The sequence below is a fragment of the Apodemus sylvaticus genome, chromosome 3 (assembly GCF_947179515.1).
Source record: "Apodemus sylvaticus chromosome 3, mApoSyl1.1, whole genome shotgun sequence".
Lineage (NCBI taxonomy): Eukaryota > Metazoa > Chordata > Mammalia > Rodentia > Muridae > Apodemus > Apodemus sylvaticus.
In genome coordinates, this window is record NC_067474.1 from 125,737,050 (window position 1) to 125,743,222 (window position 6,173).

Genomic DNA, 6,173 nt, shown 5'->3' on the forward strand with positions numbered 1-6,173 from the left:
CTGGGTGTACACTCTGGGTATGCATGCTAGATCACCAGACACATCAGTCAGATTAATGACCAGAGAGAAATGGCTGTGGCCTTCAGGTAGTGGCCACTGCTCTGGATCCTAACCTTAGTGAACCTCGGGACTTGTTTTTAGCACCAAGTGGTGGAGCTTTCCTGCAAGCTCCGGTTTTTAGGACCTTTCAGTGAATGGAGATGTTTCTTGAAGATCCCCATGAGTGGCCGGGAGAAGTCAGCAGTGCTGGGGTCAGCCTTGTCATGCCCCTTCCCGCACTTCTCTCCCAGTCCCCAGGAAAGGCCCAGAGAGGACATGGAGATAGGAAGGACCAGAGTGGTTTCTTGTTTTCCAGCATCAGAGAAGGGGTTAGACTCTCTTTTTCTCATGCTGGGAGGTTATTAGCAGCTCTTTGTTTCTGAAGTCTCACCAGGCTGTCATGTGGAACGCCATGCTGGTTAGGGCAACAGTGTACTCCACCAGAATGGCAAAGATAGTATACACTCCACAATACATGTTGAACCGGAAGTAGACAGCCAGCGCCGAGAAGAAGGAGATGATGAAGAGCCGCTGTTTTCCAACTGTAGGACTTGCGATCTGTGTGCTTCTTGCTCAACCGCCAGAGAATGCAGGTGAGGAGCATGTAACTGAGGGATGCTGTGATAAACACAATGAAAGCATTTTCGTAGATGGTGAAGTCCTCGGAGGAGGAGACATAGGCGAGCACGAGCAGCGTAAGGTTCTCCACTACATTGAGATTGAAGTTGAGGCGGCAGAGAAGGCGATAACCTGGATCCCGGGACATACAGCTGCAGTAGTGGTTCCAATAGGCGAATGATGTCAAGAAGAGGGGTGCTGAATGCAGGCCAGCACAGAAATGCCACACTTAGCGCTGGGGAACCTCCCCACTAATGGCAGAGCTCACTGATGGCAGGTAATTGGGCAACCCACAGTATGTAGATGTTGTCTCCTTGAAGTGTAAGAGCAGGGACCACAGGATGCAGATGAAGAAGGCGACAAGTAGACAGTAGACCGTGATCAGGACCGCCATAGTGAAGCAGAGCTGGACTAGGGTTCCATCCTGGTCCAGTGTCAGTGGGACCTGGTACATCTTGTCAAACTCAAAGCCACAAGCTAGTAACTGGCAGAGCTGGGATTCAAAACTAGTCTGAGGTTCCAAGGCTCCCCCACTCCTCCATCACCAGTGCCCGGAGGGATATTGATCAGAAGGTCCCAAGAACTGGTGGCTAAGAGGGCTATACCCTGAATCAGGAGTCCCAGACCGGCCGGGGGCCAGTGGAAGGGGGAGGGCTCCCTGGAGATCCCTGACATAGAAATTGTAGTACCAGGAGCAGAATTGTTGCTGTGATGGATTTGACTATTATTTTTTTGTTTGCTTGTTTGTTTGAATTGTTTAGATCAAGTTAGTCTGTAGGTATGTCTGTGGGGAATATAGCCTTGATTGTTAATGTAGGAAGACCAAGCCTATTGTGGGCAGCATCATTACCGAGTTTTGGGCCCTGGACCATGTTAAAAAAGAGAGGGCTAAGCAGACAGCATGGATGTATTGATTTTTCTATGCTCTTGATTATGGAGGTGATATGAATAGATGCTTTAGTTTCTGCTTACACTTCTGAAAAATGATTGACTATAACCTGAAATTATAAGCTAAACAAATCCTTTCCTCCCTTATTTTATTTTATATTTTATTCCAGGAGTGGAAATAAAATTACAACTTGTATTAGCATTCAATAAATGTGAGATAGCACATTTGTAATTTTAAGTATATAATTCACATGATCAACTCAGTCAACTGAGAGAATACCTTCCACAAATTTCAATATCTATTCATGATAAAATCTCCGAAAAACAACAGGAATAGGAGCAATATATGCCAACATAGTAAAGGCAATGTATGTCAAGCATATAACCATAATAATGGCAAATAATTGTAAAATCTGGACCAAGACAAAGATATCTACTTTCTTCACTCTTATTCAATATAGTTCTTGAACTCTAAGTAGATTAATAAGATAAGATAAAGAGATAGAACGGATACAAATAGAAAAGGAAAAGTAATAATATTTTTATTTGCACATTATATGGCTGTATACTTTTAAAAAACCTTGGAGACTCCACTAGAAAACTCTTAAATCTAATAAACACTTTCCAGCAAAGTAGCAGTTCACAATATCAACATGCAAAATCAGTAGTTCCTTTATGCACTAATAAGTGACAAGAAAGAAGCCAAGAAAAAAAGCCATTCACAGTAGCACACACACACACACACACACACACACACACACACACACACACACACACTAAACAGAAGCAGGGAAATGAGAAACCTCTATAATGAAAATGTTAAGACATTGAAGAAAGAAATAGAAGACTAGACTGTGGAAAGACCTCCTAATGCTTATGCATTGGCAGAATTAGCATTATAAAAAGAACAATACTACCCGAAGGTATCTACAGTTCCAATGCAATTGCCATGAAAATTACAGTGACATTCTTTGCAGAAGTAGAAAAAGACATTTTAAAATTCACATGGAAGAAAAAAAAAGATACCACATAGCCAACGCAATTATTAATGTGTATGCCCTAAAATGCACAAACCCCCCTTCTTTATCACCCCTACTTTATAAGTAACAAAACTGAGGCACAGACAGGTTCTCCTCTAATAGCGACAAAGCCGATATTTGGGCTGGCACCCTAAGATGGCATGCACAGCTGAGCCGGACAGCTGTGTTCATGTCTTGACCCTGCCTCTTAACGATTGTAAACTCTTGAACAAATTTCTTAATGTCTCTGTGTTTATGTTTTCTCTACTATAATAGGAAGCTGTGATAATAATAATAGTTACCACCTAAAAGATTTGTTGGGACGATTAAGGCAGTTTATGTACAATGCTTAAAATAAATGCCTGCACATAGCAAGCACTTATTAAGTCTTTAAGGTTATTATTATGGCTTCAGAATCTGCACTACAAAACACTGCATTCAGTTGCCTTTATAAGTTCATAGATGTGTTTTCTATAGTGAAACATTTGATCTGGATAGGAACTAGCTGGAGATTAGGTACTTAAACTTGGCCATTGTACAGGTGGACACTGGTGTAGGCAAAGGGTTTGTCTAGTAGCTGAGATGGGCCTCTAGCATGTGGGAACATAGTTTCCCATCTAGGTCCTTTGCACGACTCCTGTCTTCCTACCTGTAGTTAATTTTTCAGTTTCTTGTGAATGCTTCCATCCTTAGCACTCATGTTTTCCGTGTGACTTTATTGATAAAAGTAAACTGACATACTTGACTATGGGGAAATGATCTTACTAAACTGAAGCACCTCTCTATTACTCACTTCGAGTTTTTGGAATTTTATTATAGCCTATAAGAGCTAAGATAACACAGCATTTAGTGAGAAGACTGATTAACACCGATCTGATTCTAAACTTTCTAATCTTCTGGTGACTCCTTTATCTGCTTAATCAGTTGTCTTGGCATCTTCTGGTCTTCCTGCATCTTCTGTCTCTACATATTCTTGTAGTAGCCTTTCAACTTCTTGTTGTTCTTAGGCTGACAGCCAGAGTACTTAAGTAGATATTAGCTAAAAAGTTCAGAATACCCATGCTACAACTCATAAACTATAGGAAACTTAACAAAAAGGAAGGCCCAAGTGTGGATATCTCAAACACACTTAAGGGGAACAAAATAAACATGGGAGGCAGAGGGAAGGAGGAACCTAGGAGGGAGAGGGGAAGGGAAGAGGGAGGGGAAATTGCAGCACAGGACCATGCATCAGGGAAGACAGAAGAGAGGCCCAGAGTGCCAATAGAATGAATCTAAATATACAGAGGGGGGAAAGGGGGCTAGAATGTCCTAGAGACCTGGGATGTGAGAGGTTATCAGGACTCAATGGGAATGACATTAGTCAAAATGACCAACAGTGGGGAGATTGACCAGTACAGACTACCTCCAGTAGATAGACATGGTCCCCAGTTGAGGCATGGGGCCACCCACCCATATTCAAAATATTTGATTCAGAATTGTTCATGTCTAAAGGAAATGCAGAGACAAAAATGGAGCAGAAACAGAAAGAAAAGCCACTCAGTGACAGACCCAACTTGGGATTCATCCCATGAGAGTACACCAAACCCTGACACTATTACTTATGCCATATTGTGCTTGCAGACAGGAGACTGATATGGCTGTCCTCTGAGAGGCTCTACCAGCAGCTGACTGAAACAAATGCAGATACTTACAGGCAACCATTAGATTGAGGTTGGGGACCCCTATGGAAGAGTTATGGGAAGGACTAAAGGAGCTGAGGGGAAATGCAACCCTATAGGAAGAACAACAGTGTCAACTAACTGGGACTTCTCAGGCTCCCAGAGACTAAGCCACTAACCAAGAAGCATGCATAGGTGATCTGTGTTCCTGGGCACATGTGTAGCAGAGGACTGTCTTGTCTGGCCTCAGTGGGAGAGTATGTGCTTAATCCTGTGGAAACTTGATGTCCTGGGGAAGAAAAATGCTGGTGGGGGCTAGGAGGCAAGTGGCAGAACACCCTCTCAGAGATGTCAGGGATGGCGTGGGGACCAGAAGGGGTCCAACTTACATTTAGGAATGTAAATAAATAAAATAATTCAATTATAGAAGATTTGCATGTTTGACTCTTGCCTCCTGTCCTTCCTTAGTCTATCTCCCCCACCATAGGAACTTTGTGTGTTCTTTTTCCTTTGTCTTGAGTTCTTTCTTCAGGGTTTGGTTTAGTTAATGTCTAGCTTTCTTTTTTAAGTCCCTTCATATAATTTATTATTTTGATAATCTTATCTCACTTTGGTCACTTCTTGATTAATTTCATCTACTGGGTTATAAATTATGTAAGGGCAGGAATGCCCCTTCTCTCTCTCTCTCTCTCTCTCTCTCTCTCTCTCTCTCTCTCTCTCTCTCTCTCTCTCTCTCTCTCTCCCAATATGTTTAATGAAACTCTTGGCTATCTGTATAATTTGCCTTATCTCTGTTTGTCATAAAGACATACAAACTATGTACTAGTAAATCTATTTTACATACATATTTAGAGAGATTAAGTAATTCACCAAAGGTCTTATAGCAAATTCCTATTAAAATAATTATTTTAATCCTTCTTGCTCTAAAATTAATATTCTGTCCTTTGTACTTCATGGTCAATTACTAAAGAAACATTGAATCTTTGCTGTTATTATATTGTTGAAATATAATAATTTGTTATATTTGTCTTAATAATTTGTTAGCCAAATAAAAACTTCTGCATATCTAAATTATTTTTCCAACAATTGAGATTACACACACATCCTTGCAAATGCTGAACAGACCCTCTAACATTGGATTATATCCTCAACACAATGTGTGAATATTTTCTTTTATAGAAAAGTATACTGACATGAATAACTTTAAACAATGTTGCCTACCTACATATAGCCTTTAAGATAAAAGAACACATTATATGCTCAGCTTAATCTGTTTAAATCCTTGTGTTGGATTTCACTCTGTATATTTATTTTCTTTCTGTCCTTGCAACTAGTTGCCTTTGGTCAGAATGTGGCAGAAAAAGCTGAATCATAAGTTTGATATACAAATACTTAAATGTGCTAGCTGCCCCACATTGCCAAGGATTAAGAAAATGCAATTGTAAACCAAATAACATTTTTCATAACTTCATGTTTTCTTTTTTTCTTCTCATTACAGCATCTTTATTATCAGTTTGAAACAGATTTTTTTCTTTTGTATCTTGTTAGTTTTATCTCTCCAGAATTTGTTGTAAGGAAGTAAATTGTAGATTTCTCTTTGATTCTGCTGTTCCCTGAACTTCAAAGGTAAAATTCCCTCAGAGAGAAGCTTTGGATTCTAATTTTTTTATCTCAGAAAATTATACAGCCAACATATTTGAAATAGCATGGTAGAAAATTCTAAAAGAAGAAATAAATGCACACATTATCTTTTGTAAAAGGTGCTGATAAGACAGTAGAAGGAAGGTAAAACAGGACTGTATGAAAGCAGACCCCCACAGCATTCAAGGGTAAACTGAACAAAGCAAACATTTCTCTTTAAAGTAAAATTATCTTGAAAGCAAACCAGGAGCTGACTGACTTTCAAGGCAAGAAATAGAAAACTACCCTGACTATAGCTTTTCTTCTA

General features: G+C 40.0%; 1 pseudogene; it reads right to left on the reverse strand.

Moving 5' to 3' along the window:
• Positions 1-369: 369 nt before the first annotated feature.
• Positions 370-1,192, reverse strand: LOC127680336 (post-GPI attachment to proteins factor 2-like; annotated as a pseudogene).
• Positions 1,193-6,173: the final 4,981 nt, after the last annotated feature.